The sequence below is a fragment of the Macaca thibetana genome, chromosome 5 (genome assembly GCF_024542745.1).
Source record: "Macaca thibetana thibetana isolate TM-01 chromosome 5, ASM2454274v1, whole genome shotgun sequence".
NCBI classification, from domain to species: domain Eukaryota; kingdom Metazoa; phylum Chordata; class Mammalia; order Primates; family Cercopithecidae; genus Macaca; species Macaca thibetana.
The window spans coordinates 129,877,184-129,897,270 of NC_065582.1; the positions used below are offsets into that span (position 1 = coordinate 129,877,184).

A 20,087-nucleotide genomic window follows, 5' to 3' on the forward strand; every position below is an offset into this window, starting at 1 on the left:
ATTCCTCCCAGAGAATATATATATGTACGTATATATACACTTGAAGCATAAATATCATATTCAAAAGCACGTTTAAAAACAAGGATACTTTACACTGTATTTATTCATCAGCTGTTCAAAATTTTAAATTCAAATAAAATTACCCAGAGTTACTTTACTTTGTTTAGAAGCGCCTAAAGGTCATTTATAAATGCCCATGGATAACAGATTATCCCCAAGCAGTAATATCCTGTCTTGAGATAGAAAATACTTGTTTTCCCAACGATCTCTAGGCATAACATAAGAAGTACAATCATCAGTAAGCTATGTCTCTTCTTTTTGAAACTAAAATGCAATGACATATTAAAAAGTTTAGATTTGGGTGCTGTTAACCACGAAAACTTCCCTAGGTACCTACATCCATGGCAACTATAGAGGCAAAAAATTATATACTTTAAGCCATCAGTTTGAACAATCAGCAAATTTAAAAAAAAAAAAAAAAAAAAAAGATGCCCTTATTCACCAATCCCAGTGGCAGCAACTAAATCAAATAGCTATGCTAAACTGAAAATATGAGAAAAATATATTAACTAAAATTAATAGGCCAGGCAGTGGTTCACACCTGTAATCCCAGCACTTTGGGAGGCCGAGGCGGGCAGATCACCTGAGGTCAGGAGTTCAAGACCAGCCTGGCCAACATGGTGAAATCCCGTCTCTACCAAAAATACAAAAATTAGCTGGGCACGGCAGCATGCTCCTGTCATTCCAGCTACTTGGGGGGCTGAGACAAGAGAATCGCTTGAACCCAGGAGACGGAGGTTGCAGTAAGCTGAGATCGCGCCATTGCACTCCAGCCTGGGCAACAAAGTGAGACTCTGTCTCAAAAAAAAAAAAGAAAAAAAAAGAAAAAAAAATGACAGTCTAGAAAATAAGTATTGATTAGTAACTGTCATGGCTCTCTCCAAGAAATACTAAAATAAGAGATCACAGTCTTCTATGGCGGCACATACTAAAGTCCCCTCTAAAAAAGTGACTCTCAACCAGATGTGATTCGGCAATGTTTAGAGATGATTTTGGTTAACACAATTTGAGTGGGTTGGCAGGGGTGCTACTGGAGACATTCGGTGCTACAGGAGACATTCGGCAATGTTTAGAGATTATTTTGGTTAACACGATTTGAGTGGGTTGGCAGGGGTGCTACTGGAATCTAGTAGATAGAGGTCACAGATGCTGCTAAACACCTACAGTACTCAGGACAGACCCCACAATGAGAAATATTTTGCCCCAAATGCCAGTGGTGCTCAGGTTAAGAATCCCTGCACAAATATGACCTAAGCATGAGTCCTGAGTACAGTATCTGTTGAAAAAAGCATTTAGAAAATCAAGCACCATGCAAAGAAATCATTATGTCAGAGAGAAACAAAAAAGCCAGAGGTTTATGAGTTAAATTTATTTCCAAATTCTTGGTAAAAGGTGATGATATTCTAGCCATCAAAATTGTCTCTAGATGCTGAGAAGCAGATAGCTAATCCACCAAGGGCTGAACATCCCAGTAATTTCCAAATGAAGACAAATAATAGGATATAACTATCATTCAATGAGCACTAACCATGTGACAAACACTATCTATAGTGTTTTATGCTTAATCACAACAACTTTTCAGTTGGAGGTGTTTTAATTATCTTAATTTAGAGTGGCATGGGGGCATTCTGAAATTTGCCTTTGGTCACATGGTTAGTGGGTGGCACAGTGGGATTTAACCCAGGCAGTCTGGCTCTACAGTCCCAGCAGCAGAGACTATATCATGCTGCCCCCGTCTCGTATGATGGACTTGGAAAACTCTGAGGACAGAGCAGGAGAACAGAAAAGAACTTGACAGGAATTCTGGGCATTTCCCTGAGTACTTAGCAGCAGCCACTGATTTCTGAGTGTTGGGTACGGGAGCTGAGAAAGACATGGCCAACACGATTACTATAGAAACTGCTCAAGATTAGAAGACAGATAAGCTTTCTATAGGGTAAGAGTGTACAGGTATATGCGTTATAAATTTTACTAATATGTCTCCCATGAAACTTAAAAACTGTGAAACAATTTTTGTAAATTCTATATAGCCGGCCGGGAGCAGTGGCTCACACCTGTAATGCAGCACTGTGGAAAGTTGAGGCGGGTAGATCAACTGAGGTCGTCAGGAGTTCAAGACCAGCCTGGCTAACACAGTAAAACCCCATCTCTACTAAAAATACAAAAGATTAGCCAGGCATGGTGGCTGGCACCTGTAATCCCAGTTACTCGGGAAGGTGAGGCAAGGAGAATCGCTTGAACCCGGGAGGCGGAGGTTGCAGTGAGCCGAGATCGTGCCACTGCACTCAAGCCTGGCAACAGTAAGACTCCGTCTCAAAAACAAGAACAACAACAACAAAAAAGATTTTAGAAATAGAAGGAAAGAGAGATTACAGTCTGGTAGTTCTCAACTTCGGTTAGCCTTTATGGAAGAATCAATACCAATTCCACACAAACTCTTCCATAAAGTTGAGGCAAATATTACCCTAATACCAAATGAGACAATCAGAATGCAAGAAAACTATGGACTTCATGAACATAAATGTAAATAAAGGGTTTTTTTTTGAAGTTTAGCAAATCAAATCCAGCAATATAAAAAAAGAGTGATCCATTATTATACCAAGTGGTGATTACCCCAGTAATGCAAGCAAGGTTGATTTAATGTTCAAAATAATAATAACCACCTATTAAGAGACCTAAAAGAATACACATGATCATCTCAATAGATGCATAAAAAGCATCTGAAAAATCCAACAGCCATTCCTATTTAAAAACAAAAACCTTCATTTAAAAAATAAAAGGGAATTTACTTAGCCTGGTAAATGGCATCAATGAAAAATCTATAGCTAACATTAATGGTGAAATTCTGAATGCTTTCCTCCTAAGATCAGAAACAGGGAAAGGACGTTAGCTCTCACTTCTATTCACGTTTACACCAGAAGTTCTAGCCCATGCAATCAAGCAAGAGAGAAAATATAAAAGTCATGGAAACTGGAAGAAAGAATTAAACTCATCTTTATTCACAAACAATAAATTATATATATGTAAAAAATCCTACGGAATCCACAAAAACATCTACCAGAACTAATGAATAAGTTTAACAGGTGGCAGAATGTAAGATGAATATGCCCCCTGCAAAAAAATCAAGTGTATTCATTTCTACATACAGGTAACAAGCAAAAGTAAAAAAGACAGAGTTTCCCTCTTGTTGCCCAGGCTGGAGTGCAATGGCACCATCTTGGCTCACTGCAACCTCTGCCTCCCGGGTTCAAGCGATTCTCCTGCCTCAGCCTCATGAGTAGCTGAGATTACAGGCATGCGCCACCACGGCTGGCTAATTTTGTATTTTTAGTAGAGATGAAGTTTCTCCATGTTGGTCAGGCTGGTCTCGAGCTCCCAACCTCAGGTGATCCACCCACCTCAGCCTCCCAAAGTGCTGAGATTACAGGTATGAGTCACCGCACCCGGCGAGTAAAATTTTTTAAAGTATCATTTACAATAACATAAAAAAATAGAGATTAATATAAAAAACAGATGTGCAAACAAACCAGTTGACACGGTTTGGCTCTGTGTCCACACCCAAATCTCATGTCCAGTTGCAGTTCCTAGTGTTGGAGGAGGGGCCTGGTGGGAGGTGACTGAATCATGGGGACAGACTTCTCCCTTGCTGTTCTCATTACAAAGTTCTTAAGAGAGTTGGTTATTTGAAAAGTGTGCGGCACTTCCCCCTTCACTCCTGTTCTCTCTCTGTCTCTCTCTCTCTCTCTCTCTCCTGCTGGCCTTGTAAGGATGTGCCTGCTTCCTCTTCACCTTCCACTATGATTGTAAGTCTTCTGAGGCCTCCCCAGAAGCAGAAGTAAGTACAGGGCCCACAGAACCATGAGCTGATTAAGCCTCTTCTCTTTATAAATTACCCAGTCTCAGGTATGTTTTTATAGCAGTGTGAGAATGGACTAATACACCAGTACACTGGAAGCTGTAACACATTACTGAGAAAAATTAAAGAACTAAATAAATGAAGTCATACATTATATTCGTGGGTCAGAAGAATCAATATTAAGATGTTATTCTTCCCGAACTGATCTACAAATTTAACACAATCCCAGTGAAATACCTAAGGTGGGTTCTTTTTAATTCATTGAAAGTGATCTTTTTTCTTTCCTTTTATCTTTAATAATTTCAGCTTTTATTTTAGATTCAGGGAGTACACATGCAGGCTTGTTACATGGGTATATTGCGTGATGCTGGGGTTTAGGGTCACCCAGGTAGTAACTAAACTACCTAATAGGTAGTTTTTCAGCCCTGCTCCCCCCATGATGCATTTTTTTATAGAAATTAACATGCTTATTCTAAAATATATATGGAAATACAAATGGCCTAGAAAAGCTAACACTGAAACAACTTTGAAAAAGAAAAATAAAATTGGAGGATTTACACTATTGATATGATCTGGCTCTGGGTCCCCACTCAAATCTCATCTCAAATTGTAATCTCCATGTGTTGGGGGAGGTGCTTCGTGGGAAGTGATTGAATCATGGGGAGGACTTCTCCCTTGCTTTTTCTTGTGATAGTGAGTTCTCAGGAGAGATGGTTGTCTGAGGGGGATGTGTGGCACTTCCCCCTTCACTCTCTCTCCCCACTGCTCTGCCATGCTAAGACATGCTTGCTTCCCCTTCACCTTCTGCCATGATTGTAAGTTTCCTGAGGCCTCCCAATCATGCTTCTTGCCTGCGAACCAGGAGTCAATTAAACTTCTTTTCTTCATAAACTACCCAGTTTCAGCTATTTCTTTATAGCAGTGTAAGAACAGACTAACACAACTATGTAATTTCAAGAGTTATTACAAAGCTTCAGTAATCATGTCAATAAGGTACTGACAAAGATAAACATCAAGAGAACAGAGTCTACAAGCAAACATAAACATATATGGTCAATTAATTTTCAACAAAACTGCCGAGGACACAGGTGTGGTGGCTCATGCCTGTAATCCCACCACTTTGGGGGGCAGAGGAAGGCAGATTGCCTGAGCTCAGGAGTTCGAGACCAGCCTGGACAACATGGCAAAACCCCATGTCTAACAGAGAAATACAAAAGATTAGCTGGGCATGGTGGTGTCCCTGTGGTCCTAACTACTTGGGAGGCTGGGGAGAGAGGATCACTTGAGCCTGGGAGGTCCAGGCTGCAATGAGCCATGATGGTGCCGCTGCACTCCAGCCTGACAGAGGAAGTCCTTATTTAAAAAAAAAAAAAAAAAAAAAAAAAACCTGCCAAGGATATTCAGTGGGGAGGATAATCTTTAACTAATAGTGCTGGAGCAATTAGATTATCATATTTTAAACAAATGAACCTCAAACTTTACCTCATACTATATATACATAAAAAAAAAAAAAAAACCACAGTAGCCCCCCCCCCCATTCCCATCCCTTATCTACAGTTTCACTACAGTTTGTAACCTGTAGCCAACTGGGTCAGAAGATATTAAATGGAAAATTCCAGAAATAAACAATTCACAAGTTTTAAATTGTGTGCCAGTCTGCGTAGTGTGATGAAATCCCATGCTGTCTCGTTCAGTCCTGCTTGGACATGATTCATCCCTTTGTCCAGCATATTCACACTGTTTAGTATACCTGCCCATTAGTCAATCAGTATCTGTCTCAGTTATCAGACTGTCAGTCTCATAGTGTGTTTAAGAAACCCTTATTTTACTTAATAATGGCCCCAAAGCACGAGTAGTGATGCTGGAAATTCAGATATGCCAAAGAGAAACCATAAGAGGCTTCCTTTTTAAGTGAAAAGGTGAAAACCTTCAATTTAATAAGAGAAGAAAAAAATCGTATAGTGAGGCTGCCAAGATCTATGGTAAGAATTAATCTTCTACCCATAACATTGTGAAGAAGGAAACAGAAATTCATGTGGTAACTGCAGTTTTAGGCAGCCACTGAGGGTCTTGGAATATATATCCCCCACAAATAAGGGTGGGATGACTCTGCTCAACATGGATCACAGAGCCAAAATTATAAAATATCTAGAAGAAAACACATAAGAAAACCTTGGTGACTATGACTTTGGCAAGGATTTCTTCAACACCAAAACAAAAGCATGATCTATAAAACAAAAAAATGATAAGTCAGACTTCATCAAAATCAAGAACTTTTGCTCTTTGAAAAACATTATTAAGAAAATAGGCTAGGCATAATGGCTCCTGTCTGTAATCCCAATACTTTGGGAGGCCAAGGAAGGAGGAGCACTGGAGATCAGAAGTTCAAGACCAGCCTGGGCAAATACAGCCAGACCCCATCTTCACAAAACTAATACAAAATCAGCCAGGTGCCTACAGGCCTAGCTACTCAGGACGCTGAGGCAGGAGGACTGCTTGAGCCCAGAGGCTGCAGTGAGCTACGATCATGCCATTGCACTCCAGCCTTGGCAACAGATTGAAATCTTGTCTCTAAAATATATAAACGATTTTTTTAAAAAAAGAAAATAACCCACACACTGGGAAAAAATATTTACAAATCATGTATATGATAAAGAATGTATGTCCAACATAAAGAACTGTCAAAATTCAGCAATAAAAAAATTTCTAATGGGCAAAGCATTTTAATAGACACTTCAAAGAAGATATATTGATGGTTAAAAAGTACGTAAGATGCTTTACTCATTAGAGAAGTGAAAATTAAACCACAATGAGATTCTACTCTATACTTTGGCCTATTAGAATGGCTACGTTTTTTAAAAATTGAGCAAGAAAACAACCGAAACTTTCACACACTACAGATGAGAATGCAAAATTCTCCAACTTTCGGGAAAAGTTTGAAGGTTTCTTAAAAAGGTAAACAGGCCAGGCACAGTGGCTCACACGTATAATCCCAACACTTTGGGAGGCCGAGGTGGGAGGACTGCTTGAGTCAGGAGTTCAGCATGAGCCTGGGCAACATAGTAAGACCCCATTTCAATTTGAAAAAAAAAAAAAGCCAGGCATGGTGGTGTGCACCTGTGATTCCAGCTACTAAGGCAGCCAAGGCAGAAGGATTGCTTGAGCCTGGGAGGTCAAGGCTACAATGTGCCATGATCACACAACTGCACTGCAGCCTGAGTGAAGGAGCAAGACCCTATCTCAAAAAAAGAAAAAAGTTAAATATGCAGCTACCGGCTGGGCGCGGTGGCTCAAGCCTGTAATCCCAGCACTTCGGGAGGCCAAGATGGGCGGATCACGAGGTCAGGAGATCGAGACCATCCTGGCTGACACGGTGAAACCCCGTCTCTACTAAAAAATACAAAAAACTAGCCGGGCGAGGTGGCGGGCGCCTGTGGTCCCAGCTACTCGGGAGGCTGAGGCAGGAGAATGGCGTGAACCCAGGAGGCGGAGCTTGCAGTGAGCTGAGATCCGGCCACTGCACTCCAGCCTGGGCGACAGAGCAAGACTCCGTCTCAAAAAAAAAAAAAAAAAAAAAAAAAAAAAAATGCAGCTACCATATGATCCAGGCATTCCACTCCTAGGTATTTACCCAAGAAAAATGAAAACATTTGTTCACCCAAAGATTCAACTGAACTCAAATATTCTTATAGCTTTACTTATAATAGCCCCAAGCTGGAAATTGTTAAACAGGCCAAGCACAGTGGCTCATGACTGTAATCCCAACACTTTGGGAGGACAAGGTGAGAGGATTATTTCAGGCCAGTAGTTCAAGACCAGCCTGGGCAACACATCAAGTTCCTGTCTCTACAAAAAAACAAAGTTTGCTGGGCACGGTGGCATGCACCTGTAGTCCTAGCTACTCAGGAAGATCACTTGAGCCCAGGAGGTTGAGGCTGCAGTGAGCCATGCTCATGCCACTGTACTCCAGCCTAGGCTAGTATAAACAAGGTCAAAAGTAGTATGTTCAGGACGGGTGTGTTAGCTCACACCTGTAATCCCAGCACTTTCGGAGACCGAGGCAGGTGGATCACCTGAGGTCAAGAGTTCAAGACCAGCCTTGCCAACATGGTGAAACTCTGTCTCTACTAAAAATACAGAAAGTAGCTGGGCATGGTGGTGGGCGCCTGTAATCCCGGTTACTCAGAAGGTGAGATAGGACAGGAGAGTTGCCTGAACTCAGGAGGCAGAGGTTGCAGTGAGCTGAGATCGTGCCACTGCACTGCAGCCTGGGTGAGGGGAGTGAAACTACGTATTTAAAAAAAAAAAAAAAAAAAAAAGGAACACATTCAGACCCAAACTAAGATGTTGCAAGGGTACCTGTATAAAAGGATCACATATCATCTATTTTAAACCAAGTGTATGAGAGATCTTTCATTCCAAGTAACAAATCGTCTAGAAAAAGTAGATTTAGTCAATGCTTTAATGTGAAAAAAACTTAAGTAACATTCTAACACTTCATATAAAATCCTTCATCTTTTTCCCTTTCCTATCTTCCAATTTCGGGCTCTGCCTCTCTGGTGGTATATGGCAAATCCAAGAATTGAGTATTTTTTCACAAATGTAATATCTGTTTGTTTATATAAACAATCACCTGTATATAAACTAAGAATGTTGTACTCTATCAAAAAAAAAAAAAAAACTAATTCTAGAAATTGGTTTTAATTACTAGAAAACTGAACTTGATAGTATCAAAAACTGAACTAATGAATCCTTTTCATAAAGCTAATTACTTTAGCTTTTCTATTTCTTCAGGAAAATATTTTAAATTAAGTCTTATACAAAGGCAGGTGTTATGGCTCACACCTATAATTCCAGCACTTTGGGAGGCCAAGGTGGGAGGACTGCTTGAGCCCAAGCGTTCAAGGCCAGCCTGGGTAACACAGTGAGACCCTACCTCTACCCCCAAAAAATTTTTTTGTTTTTAAACTAGCCAGGCACAGTAGCATGTGACTGTGAGTGGCCACTAGCTTCTTGGGAGGCTTAGGTAGGAGGATTACTTGAGCCCAGGAGGTCAATGAGCTTATAATCATGCCACTGCACTCCGGCTTGAGCAACAAGGCAAGACCCTGTCTCTTTAAAGAAAAAAAAAAAAAAAAAAAAAAAAAAGTCTTGTATACAAAGTTTTGAACAATATGAAAGTCTGAGAATAGATGTAACAGCCATCCCATACTTTTGATCTGAACCAAATTATACAATATTTTAATGTCAGATAAACATAAAAGATGCATAAAGACGTGTTAAAACTAGTATGACTATCCTGAGAACCAGGGTTTAGAATGTGTATAAGCCATATCTAAAATCTACAAGTCTCCATTAAAAACAGTAGAGTAAGACAGAAAAATCTTAGTAACCCAACTGTCTGAGATAAAACTTGATAAAATATAAAGAAAAGCTCTATCCAGGAAAGGGTTCCAAGGTACCAACATCTTAATTACAGAAGGATTTAAAAGAAAGGTAAGGCCAATGCTGACTCACATTGATCCAGAACAACTAGCATTAAACAAAGAGCTAACCCTTAACTTTTTGGCATGAATAAAATGCCTACAAGAGTATCCACTCTACTCATACAAATGACCGCCAAGAAGGTGGTGCTTTGTATTGAGCGAAAAGGTTAGAAGGGAAGGGGTGTCAACTTTAAAATAGCTCCGAAAATAGTTGATTAGAAGGATAAAGAACAAGAGAACTTACAATGGCTTTGAGTCAAGCTTGGTTCCAGGAAAAGGATACTCTGACCCTATGTGAAAGCAAAAACCAGCCACTGAAAAATATAGACACCCAGATTTTGCCAGCAGAAGGAAGAGTATTGTTCATTTCCCACGAAGGTAGCAGAGCCTTTAACTTCAATACCTAGGTTTTCTTGGCAAAAAGATACTCTGCTAAAGCAACAAAGCAAACTAAATATAATGCTCTTCACAATTTCAATCCTGCACTCAAAACGCCAGCTTCACAAACTCATCAAAGGTCACAGAGGAGCTAATTTCCTGTTTTGTTACTTAAAACTCATTACCTTCCTCCTGAGCTAACCAATATGGAATAATTTCCTTCTTCTTGTTTTGAAGCTGACAAAATAATGACAGTATACATACAACATACTAAAAAAGTTTTTTAGATAGTTACTAAGAGTCAAGGAAGAGAATTTGGTATCATTTTCTGAAACCAAATTGCAGAGAATCCATGTCTAATATTACTCCACTTGAGGAGGATTTATTTTTCTTAACAAATCTTAAAACCTTTATTTCGAAGTTATTTTATCAGAAGACAAAAGGCGGGGGGGGGGGGGGATGTAACATTTTATGAATATTTATCAAAAACCCAGGATAAGTCATGCACCTTGCATGTGCCTGTAGTCCTGGCTACTCAGAGGCTTAGGCAGGAGGATTGCTTGAAGTCAGGAGCCCAAGGCTATAGTGAACTATGGTTGCATCTGCGAATAGCCACTGTATTCCAGCCTGGGCAATATAGCAAAAACTATGTCCCCCTACCCTAAAATCCTTATAGTTCACGAAACAAGATGACAAAAATGTAAACAATGACTACCATATTGTAAACATTTATGTCCCATTTCTTTCTAAAATGTATTTAAACTTGCTTTCCACAAAAGAAATATAACACTATTTACGCATAATTTCAATTTAGTGAAGAATATGTGTAAATTCCATTAAAGTCCATTATAAAGCTACTAAGAAGATTCCAATGGAGCTAAATCATCTGTTCTAAAACAGATGATTGTGAGGTGTGTTACAAGTACAGTAATTTGTAACTATTAATAGCAAAAATTACCTAAATTTATGTACAACTTATACATACAATATAAATATACTGTATGTCAGCATTGATTCTCTATCCTCTTACCAGTATTCCAACATGAAGAAAAGAGTTACAACTATTTCTCCCAAATATTACAAATCATGACGGATACATGTTGCATATGCACATATCCTTCATGTATGTTATATAGGTTTTAGTCTTCTTTGTATTAAAATATGCCTCTTATGCTACTAAAATGTTTTCATTAAACATAAATGACTTCCTAATTACTAAATGAATTTTCAATCTCCTTTTCAACCAGCACTCATCCCACATGGTTTCTCTGGCTTCGAAAACTAAGGACATTATTTCTTGAAACTTTCCCCTCCCTTATCTTCTGGACCAGATTTTAACTAGACTGATAGAGTTTACGAATGAGAGAGAAAAGAAAAAATGCACTGAACACCCTGTATGTGCCCAGATGGTATGCTAGAGAATTTGAATTACTGCATTTAACTTCACCAAAAGTATAGACCCTATCAACTATCATTTTACAGATGAGGAAGCTGAGATACAGAGAAGTTGTGCAGACATCTAACATCTCACAGCTAGTAAGTGGCTAGACAGGAATTTTAACATAGTTAAGACCAAATACAAAATCCAAGCTTCTACAAAATCACGCCAAATTTCAGACATTCCCAGAAGAAAATGTGGAGAAAATATTTTATAATCTTTGGGTGCAGAAAACTTATTCTAAGCAAGGCAAAGGCCTTTTATAAGGAATGATAAACAGTATTTTAAAACTTTAATGTCTATAAGGCAAAGAGCAAAGTCATAAACAAAATCAAAATATAAACAACAAACTGGAACAAAGTCTCTGCAATATTGATAATGAGCAATAAGGTAATGTTTCTAAAATGTAAATAGCTATTAACAAGGCAATAAGAAAAAAATACAGACACCCAATAGAAAAATTTAGGGTAAAGGTCATGATCAGGCAAATCACAAAAGAATGCACGGCCAAAAAAAAAAATTACCTCCACTATAATTAACACATTCCAAAATTTAAAATATGTATGACTTTTTGTTATCAAAATGACAAAAATTAATAATGTGAGTATGAGTTTGGGAAAATAAGCATACATTACACAATTGTTGGGAGTAAAATTTTATAAAACATTTCTAAAGGGTAATCTGACAAGATGTATCAAATCTTAAATGTGTAATTACTCTGATCCAGCAATTTCTTTCCTAAAAATTTGCACTTTAAAAAAGTGTGCAAAGGTGTTTATACAAGTTTTTTCACTACATTAGTATTGATAACCCTCAAAAATACAGAAATAAATTGTCAATCAACAGGGGATTGAATGATAGGACATCAATAAAATGAATTACAATGAAGCCGTTAAAAAGCATGAGGTAGGGCCAGGTGCGGTTGCTCATGCCTATAATCTCATCACTTTGGGAGGCTGAGGCAGGCAGATCATCTGAGGTTGGGAGTTCAAGACCAGCCTGACCAACATGGAGAAATCCCAAATCCACTAAAAATACAAAATTAGCCGGGAGTGGTGGCACATGCCTGTAATCCCAGCTACTCAGGAGGCTGAGGCAGGAGAAACGCTTGAATCCAGGAGGCCAGGCTGCAGTGAGCCAAGATAGCGCCATTGCACTCTAGCTTGTCAACAAGAGCGACACTCCATTTCAAAAAAAAAAAAAAAAAAACACGAGGTGTGGAAATGTAAAATGGCACTGCTGCTTTGGAAAAGCCTGTCAATTCCTCAAAAAGTTAAAACACAGAAATACATATGACCCAGCAATTCCACTTCTAGGTATACACCCAAGAGAAATGAAAACATACATCTTCACAAAACCATATACATGAATTATTTATAATAACTATGTATAATAATATATTGCTCACTCATAAAAAGGAATGAAATATTGGCCGGGCACAGTGGCTCATGCCTGTAATCTCAGCACTTTGGCCAGCACTTAAGGAGGCCGAAGTAGGCAGATCACCTGAAGTCAGGAGTTCGAGACCAGCCTGGCCAACATGGTGAAACCCCGTCTCTACTAAAAATACAAAAAATGAGCCAGGCACGGTGGCGGGCTCCTGTAATCCCAGCTACTCGGGAGGCTGAGGCAGGAGAATTGCTTGACCTGGGAGGCAGAGGTTGTAGTGAACCGATATAGCGCGCCACTGCACTCCAGCCTGGGTGATGCAGCAAGACCCCATCTCAAAAAAAAAAAAGGAATGAACTACTGTTACATGCTACAACATGAATTAATCTTGAAAATATTATGCTAAGTGAAAAAAGCAGACACAGTCACATATTATATGATTCTACTTATATTAAATGTCTAGAAGAAGCAAATCCATAGAGACAGAAAGTAGAGTAGAAATTGTCAATGGATGGGGGAACTGGAACTAACTGATATTAAATATGAGGTTTCTTTTGTGGGTGATGGAAACCATCTGGAATTTGCCAGTAGTGGTGGTTCGCAACACAGTGAATGTACTAAAATCACTGAAATATACACTTTAAAATGGTGAATATTTGTGTTATATAATACATATCTCAATTTTTATCCAATGTTTTAAAGCATGAGGTGTATTTATTAATGAAAAAAGATATTTTCAAATAAAAAAGCAAATTAAAAACAGTATACACAATATGAATCTATTTCAGTTATGTTTTTGTAGTTATGGAAGTATACATTGACCAAAAACAGATAACAGTACTACTGCTTAGCCTTGAACAACATGGGTTTGAACTGCACAGGTTCACTCATGTGAGGATTTTTTTTTAACCAACCACAGATGGAAAATATAGCACTCATGAGATGAGAAACCCATGTACACAGAGGGCCAATTTTTCATACACATGGCAGGACCTGAGTATGTATGCATGGATTTAGGCATACACAGGGTCATGAAACCAATCCTCTCTATACCAATAGACTACTGTATATATCATACTACTAACAAGCTTGATCACCATGAAGCAGGATAACCAGAAAATTATGCGTTTTATTATCATTTGAATTTTTTTTTCAAAGAACACATATTACTTCCCAAAACAGACATGATGCAATAAAAATACTACCATCTGCAAAGAAAACTACATTACTATGACAAAAATACATAGAAGAGGGTAAAACAGGAGACAATACAAGCAAAGATAATAAACTTGGGTTCCATAAATCTCAGGAAACCTGCGAATTTATATAGAAAAAAATTACATCGCCATTTTCACTAATCTCTAAAATTTTCATGCAAACCTAAATAATCTACCATAATAGTATTAGCAGTACCTGTGATTTTTGTCACTAACAGAAGTACATTTTCATTTCATATTATAGTTGTTACAGAAATCTCAAAATATATGTACCAATACTCCAAAATTATGGTAGTTATTAGACTCATTGCAAGATGTTACCTAACAGTATTAATAGAGAAGTATATATATTACTATATCATATTTTGGTATTTCAATATAACAAGTTCCTTTTAAGTCCTATTTATTTTATTTCACTCATTTAAAATTATTATTCTACAATGGATTCACTGCCTTCTTCAGACTGAAAAAAGGTCCACAGCACCAAAGATTAAGAATCCATGCATTAGTGGCAGGAAGGGAAACCAATCGTGAGGATATTCTAATCATTCAAGCATAAAGTAAGCAGAGCCCAAATTCATGCAACAATAGAAATCACTCCAATAGAATTCACAGCAATCTATTTAACACAAAATACACAATTTTCTTCCTTGACCTGCCTCTTCAGTTTTTCTTATTCATCTCTGACTTCCTCATAGTCAATCATTAAGTAGATCTATTTCTTGACTTATCACTTTATATTTTAACTTTTTTTAAAAAGGCCTCCTTCTTTCCAGTCCCATCTCCTCAGCTGATTGTGAATACCTCAATTAGATTAATCTTCTTAAAAAATTAACTTCAGGTCGGGCACAGTGGCTCACGCCTATAATCCCAGCACTTTGGGAGGCCAAGGCGGGCGGGATCAACTGAGGTCTGGAGTTCGAGATCAGCCTGACCAACATGGAGACACCCCATCTCTACTAAAAATACAAAATTAGCTGGGCATGGTGGTGCATGCCTGTAATCCCAGGTACTCGGAAGGCTGAGGCAGGAGAATCACTTGAACGCGGGAGGCGGAGGTTGCAGGGAACCGAGATCGCGCCATTGCACTCCAGCCTAGGCAACAAGAGCAAAACTCCGTCTCAAAAAAAAACAAAAAAATTAATTTCAAACTGCCACCAACCTGCTCAAAATCATTCTATGGCTCCCAATGTCTTTAATAGTAGTACTGATAATTATGATATTCTAGAGCTACATCTTGCAGTATCTATTAATCAAAACAATTGCGTAGGTAAATGAATGTTCTACAAAACATCTAAAACAGTATTACAACATACAATTTGTGCATTAAGAGAACCGAGGTTACGGATTTAAAAATCACCTGCGCTCTAGAGTTGAAATCTTTGTATCAATGACTCCAGAACAAAAGTAAAATTCCTTACCAAGATATTCAAGCCCTCCACGATCATGCTCCAATTTGCCTTATTAATCTCATGTTTCCACTCAAGCCCTAGAAGTTAACCAGAAATTTGCTTACTTTCCCACTCACCACCACCCTTGAACCTGGACTCATTTTTCTGAAACTATAGATCTGTTGATATGATTTCCATGTCTGTAATGCCATTTAATTACTCATTCATTTAATAAACATTTTCCAATTCCCTACTATATGCCAAACTCTGTATTAAGCCCCTACTATGTATCAAACACTTGAGCTACAAAGGTGAGGCATATATCATCTGTGCCCTTAAAAATCTCACAATCTTTTGTATTTTCAGTAGAGATGGGATTTCACCATATTGGCCAGGATGGTCTCCATCTTCTGACCTGGTGATCCACCCGTCTCGGTTAACTGGGCGTGGTGGTGCGTGCCTGCAATCCCAGCTACTCCCGAGGCTGAGGCAAAAGAATCGCTTGAACCAGGGAGTCAGAGGTTGCAGTGAGCTGAGATCACGCCACTGCACTCCAGCATGGCGACAGAGCAAGACTCCATCTCAAAAAAAAAAAAAAAAAAATCCTACAATCTAAGGCTACAGGGGGAGGATCTGTTGAGCTCAGGAATGCAAGGCCAGCCTGGGCAACATAGCCAGATGTCCATCTCTTAAAAAAAAAAAACTCACAGTCTAATGCAAAACAGAGACATAAACCCAAGTCAAACACAAGGCAATGTAGTAAGTGTTATCAATGAAGAATGCACAGAATGCTAGAAGAGCACAGAAAAAGTTCATAAAGCAGGACTGGAAGTACCAAGTGAGGTTTCCCAGAGTAGACAGTACCAGAGGTAGATTATTAAATAAATCAATGAGGTGATAAAGTTTATAAGGTATTGTAGGCATATATAAAGCACAGACCAGGCTGTAAGTCACTCACTACAGCTAGGCTAGGGAATATGTGAGAGAGAGGAGTAACAAATACAAAAACTAGAAAAGTAAGCAAAGACAAGATCATCATGGCCCTTACATATAATGCTAAGAAATCTGCATCTTATTTAAAAGTAACAGGATGCAGCAAGATATCCTAGAGAGTACACAAGTTTAGATATTCCAGTGGCCTCAATCTATCACTTACTTGACCTTCATCAAATCTGCCTCTCTAAGCTTCAATTTCCTCAACTGTAAAGTAGAAATTAATAATATCAACTTTACCAGAATTGTTACAAAAAGAAATGAGTTCACGTAAATCTCCTTGCATAGGGGTCAGTCAATAAACTGCATCCAGACTGATTTGGCAGCAAAGAATGGCTTTTACATTCTTAAAGGATTGTTAAAAAAGAATTACAACAACAAAAATTAAAGGATTGTTAAAAAACAAAAAATTACAGCAAAAAAGAATATGCAACAGAGATCTTACATGACCCAAAAAGCCAAAATATTTACATCTGTCCCTTTACAGAAAAAAGCTTGCTAGGCCTGGCGTGGTGGCTCATGTCTATAATCCCAAAACTTTGGGAGGCTGAGGCGGGATCATTTGAGGTCAGGAGTTCGAGACCAGCCTGGCCAACATGGTGAAACCCCATCTCCAGTAAAAATACAAAAATTAGTGAGGTGTGGTGTGGTGGTGTGTGCCTGCCACCTCAGCTTCTCGGGAGGCTGAGGCAGGAGAATTGCTTGAACCTGGGAGGCAGAGGTTGCAGCGAGCTGAGATCATGCCACTGCACCCCAGCCTGGGTGAGAGTGGGACTCTACCATTTAAAAAAAAAAAAAGAGGAAGGAAAGAGAAGACAAAAGAGAAGAGAAGCTTGTTGTCTCCTATCCTAGCCCCATAGTAGGTAACCAGAAAACACTAACTATTATTAGTAAAGGATTACAAGTAGAGAATGTAAGCAATGTGGGATGAATTTTACAAGGATTTCCCTGGTGACAATGTATATAAAGGAAAAGATGTTAAATGAGATATAATGGAAGTTGTAGACTAGCAAGGAAGATACTGCAGTAGTCTATTAATTTTTTCTCTGCCTTTCTTCTCATCATAAAGGCAAGAGCAACATTTATCTCCTCTCTTACTTATGCCTGTAGTTTAAAATCCATATGTACTCTATATGTCATAGCACTTAATATTAGTTACTTAGCATATTCTGCCTTCACTTGTTTACTAGATCCAAACTTAAACGTCCTATAAGTGTAAGCATTATACTATAAGAGTGTTTTAAATTCAAATAGATCTGGTTGTAATCTTGGGCATGTTAATTAACTTCTTTCCTAATAGGAAACAGTAATAGTGTACGTGTATTGATTTTTAGTTTGGTTTTTTACTACAGATGTGCCAGGTAGTGTCCTAAATACTTTACAGTACATCATTTAATCCTCATAAAACTCTACAAGATAAGGAATATTATCGCCCTATGACAGATGAGAAAACTGAAGCATGGAGAGGTTAAATGAGTTTCTGTAGAGCTAGAAAGTGGATGATCCAAGGCTCACTTTCTTAACCAGCTTTAGAATGAGAATCATACTGCCTCTCTCATAGGATTTTCAAGAAAAATAATTTAGATTACACATTTAAAGGGAAGGAGGGGAGTGGCTTTTCACATTCCTTGGTACTCAGTAGTCAAATAAATATTAGTTTCGTTCCCTGGTAGAAAGATTATTCTGCATTTCTTTTTATTCCCCAGAACCCTGAATACAACAGTCTATAATAAATAGAAGCTTAATAAATATTAATTAACAGGTTATACTTTTGGTGATTCAAATTCTTACAGTGTTTCAAGGCTACCATTCTGTATATAACTCACATTATGTTGTTCCACAAAATTATATGTAGATATTACAGAAGATTGTACTAAATATGAACCTATAGAAGAACATACCCTGTAAGTAATTTCTGGGTTTTGCTTTGTTAAATATAATAAACATTATGATCAGAAAGCAATGGATATGAGATTCCAACAAAGTCTTTGTATAGAGAGACATTAAAGTTGGGATATACTAAATTTAGTTCTATTCTTTTAGCAGTATTTGTAGCTGGTATTATATAACTCTAATTTATGTTACTCATTTCGGAAATCTATTTAAGTAATATGGGAAAGAGAAAAATAGAGTTTAAACTTTAAGATTAGAGAGGGAGGTTCTCTCTGCAAAAGATGACTATAAGGAACATAAAGTGTTTTAATCTCTATTTTGTGTCACCAATTTCAATTGTTAATAAATGAAAACAATATTTGAAAGCCCCAAATTACCAGGCATCTATTCAGTACAAATAATGAGTTTCTCATAGAGCAAAACAAACTACTTATTTTTTTTTAAATAATTATAAATTTTATCTGTACCAAAATTTTAAAGTGGACTAAAAAGAATTAATGAAAAAATCCTGCTACAAAAAAAAATACAAAATAAAAATTCTATTACCACTTTCCAATTTCACCTGTTAACAGGAATATTCTTAGCTAAACTCAAAGTTAACTTCTCAGAGCTATACATGAAAGACAAAAATAAAAATTTTTAAAAATATTTATCTAATCAGAAAATGGCTGCATGGGAACACAATTAAAATTTCAAAAAGTAAACAAAGGGTAATCACCACATCAAAGGGAAACACAACTTTACCTTACTAAGCAAAGTTTCCTATGAAATTTGTTAAATTAGAAAATTAAAAAGAAAACTTATAAAAACAAAGCCACTGATGCTGAAATGTTTAGGGTGGGAGAATGTCAGCTGACAGCTAGATTCAAAGTACATTAAACTAAACATAAAATTTTTTATTAACCATAGCCCCAATATGGCAAATGTTTGCTTACTTTTTAAATTTTTTTAATTGGCATTTAATTGTATATATGTATGGGGTACACAGTGATGTTTCCATACATACAATGTGTAGCAATCAGATCAAGGCAATTAGCATATCCATTGTCTCAAACACTTATCATTTCTTTGCATTTGGAACATTCAGTATTTTCCTTCTGGCTATTTGAAACTACATAATAATATTGTTAACACTATAGTCATCCTACAGTGCTACAGAACACCAGAACTTACTCCCCCATCTAGCTATAATTTTGTGCCTTTTAACAATCTCTCTCCCTAGCCCTCTTCCCCCTACCCTTCCCAGCCTCTAGAATCCTCTTTTCTACTTTTTACTTCCATGAGATTGACTTTTCTTGGCTTCCACCTAGAAGTGAGAATACGTGGTGTTTTTACCTTTCTGTTCCTGGCTTATTCCACTTAACACAGTGTCCTTTAGTTCCATCCAAGTTGCCAAGAATGACAGGATTTCATTCTTTTTGAAGATGGATTTCATTCTTTATGGCTAAAGAATTCCATTGTGTTCACTTCTTTTTAAGTCCATGGCTGGCACTTCATTTATGATTTAGTATCTCCTCTGATGCCCTCCAAACCTAGCTATCAAGCTACTCAGTAAGAAATTCTCCACATGCTTTTTAGTATTTTTCAAAAGAAATGATACTTTCCACTGCTCAAAAAATCTTAATTATTCAGATCAGTAAAAGATTAAGTCATCTCCAAATGTGCATGTGTACTGATATGAAGATGATTAAAGATCAAGAAAGGGCCGGGCGCGGTGGCTCACGCCTGTAATCCCAGCACTTTGGGAGGATGAGGCGGGCAGATCACAAGGTCAGGAGTTCAAGACCAGCCTGGCCAACATAGTGAAACCCCGTCTCTACTAAAAATACAAAAATTAGCCTGTAGTCCCAGCTTCTCAGGAGACTGAGGCAGGAGAATCACTTGAACCTGGGAGGCAGAGATTGCAGTGGGCTGAGATCAGGCCACTGCGCTCCAGCCTGGGCGACAGAGTAATACTCCGTCTCAAAAAAACAAAAACAAGAAAGG

The 20,087-nt window shown here is 38.0% G+C and overlaps 1 protein-coding gene across 6 annotated transcripts in view; it reads right to left on the reverse strand.

The window, feature by feature from the left end:
* CNOT6L (CCR4-NOT transcription complex subunit 6 like) overlaps positions 1-20,087 on the reverse strand; it is a 103,390-nt gene that overhangs the window by 74,685 nt on the left and 8,618 nt on the right. Inside the window, exon 1 of one of the 6 annotated variants that reach the window (XM_050790849.1) lies at positions 9,647-9,666. The exons of the other annotated variants lie outside the window; for them this stretch is intronic. The gene's annotated coding sequence lies outside the window, so the exon portion shown is untranslated. Of the gene's footprint in view, positions 1-9,646; positions 9,667-20,087 lie in introns of those variants that run through there. 6 annotated transcript variants of the gene reach the window in all.